Source organism: Colobus angolensis, unplaced genomic scaffold (assembly GCF_000951035.1).
Source record: "Colobus angolensis palliatus isolate OR3802 unplaced genomic scaffold, Cang.pa_1.0 Scaffold200, whole genome shotgun sequence".
Lineage (NCBI taxonomy): Eukaryota > Metazoa > Chordata > Mammalia > Primates > Cercopithecidae > Colobus > Colobus angolensis.
In genome coordinates this window covers 620586-622590 of record NW_012115156.1, presented here as the reverse complement: position 1 = coordinate 622590, position 2005 = coordinate 620586, and positions in this window count along the sequence as shown.

The following is a 2005-nucleotide window of genomic DNA, read 5'->3' as shown; positions in this document are numbered from 1 at the left end:
GTTTCAGCTTTCTACTTATGGCTAGCCAATTTTCCCAGCACCATTTATTAAATAGGGAATCCTTTCCCCATTTCTTGTTTTTGTCAGGTTTGTCAGGAAACAACTTCAGATGTTTTTAATTTTTAAGGCTTTTTATTTTTTATTTATTTATTTATTTTTTTGGTGAGGCTCTGTAGCTCAGTCTAGAGTACAGTGGCGTGATCTCAGCTCACTGCAAGTCCTGCCTCCCAGGCTCAAGCCATCCTCCCACCTCAGCCTTCTGAGTAGCTGAGACTGTAGGCATGAGCCACCATACTTGGCTATTTTTTTTCTATTGAGACAGAGTCACACTTTATTGCCCAGGCTGGTCTCGAACTCGTGAGCTCAAGAGATCTGTCCACCTCAGTCTCCCAAAGTGCTGGGATTACAGGTGTGAGCCAACATACCAGGCCTCTTAAAGCATTTTTTAATAGGAAAAAATTATAGCGTGTTTATGTGCTAATGGAAGTGGTTCAGTAGAAGGAAAAATATTGATGATGCAGGAAAGAGGGAGGAGAATTTCAAGAGCCTGGTACTTGAGTAAGTAGAGAAAATGCCAACCAGAACGAAGTCTTAGCTTTAGATAGGAGCAAGGATGATTCATCAATAAAAACAACAAGCGGCCAGGTGCGGTGGCTCATGCCTGTAATCCCAACACTTTGGGAGGCAGAGGTGTGTGGATCACTTGAGGTCAGGAGTTCAAGACCAGTCTGGCCAACATGATGAAACCCTGCCTCTACTAAAAATACAAAAATTAGCTGGGCGTGTTGGCAGGTGCCTGAATTCCCAGCTACTCAGGAGGCTGAGGCAGGAGAATCACTTGAACCTGGGAGGCGGAGGTTGCAGTGAGCCGAGATCGCTCCATTGCACTGCAGCCTGGGCAACAAGAGCAAAACTCCATCTCAAACAAACAAACAAATGAACAAACAAACAAACAAGCTAGCCTGAGTATATGGACACAGAGGCAGGTAGGGAGATCAACAGGTCTGGTTTGTCTAGGACTGAGAGGTTTCCAGAATCATGGGACTTTCAGTGCCAAAACTAGGACAGCCCTTCATGAACTAGAATGGTTGGTCACCCTAGAGGTAAGAGAATTCACAGGGGGAGTTTATAGAAGTTATCTTTGGTTTGCTTTGAGCATTGCCAAATGAGAAAGGGCAAGCCTTCCTCAGTGGATTCAACTCATTAATAAAATGAGATTATAACCCATCTATATAGCCTAAAACCCAGTGTTATGCTGTGTGAGGAATATTACAATGAATAAGTTGTATCTCCTGTTCTGGAGGAGTTTAAGCTAGTGTATGAGAAAAAAAGAACATGACTACATGTAAGGCAAGCCAACGTGAGATGTCTGTAATGAGTTTACTCACTGTAAGTTCTCTGAGTCATGTTCCATATTCTTCAGGAAGCTATTATATGCTAGAGTAGATAGTACTCAATAATAATAGGAAACATTTCCTGAGATTTTACTGATTTCCAGCATCTGTACATCCATTATCTCTTTTCATCTCCATAACAGCTTATTACATAGGTCCAGCTATTATCGCCTTCATTTTACAACTGAGGAAACAAATCCATAGTGATTAAGCAATTTGCTCCAGGTCACACAGCAAGTGATGGAAGAAGGTCTTGAACCCTGCTTGAACTCTGCAGCCCAAGCTTTTGAACACAACATTGCACTGCTTTCTAGAAATTATTATAATGCATGGAAATAAACTATGAGTAGCACAGAAATGTCCTCAAAATTTAGAATAAGGCAAGGTAATTTTTGTTTGAGAAGAAGTCGTCAGGAATGGAACTTGAAGGAGGTTAGTACTTCATTAGGCAGAGGTGAGGGGCGGACAGGCCAGGCAAAGGAACCTCAATAAGCACAAAAGTTCTTTTTTTTTTTTTTGAGACAGAGTCTCACTCTGTTGCCGGGGCTGGAGTGCAGTGGCCCGATCTCAGCTCACTGCAAGCTCCGCTTCCCGGGTTTACGCCATTCTCC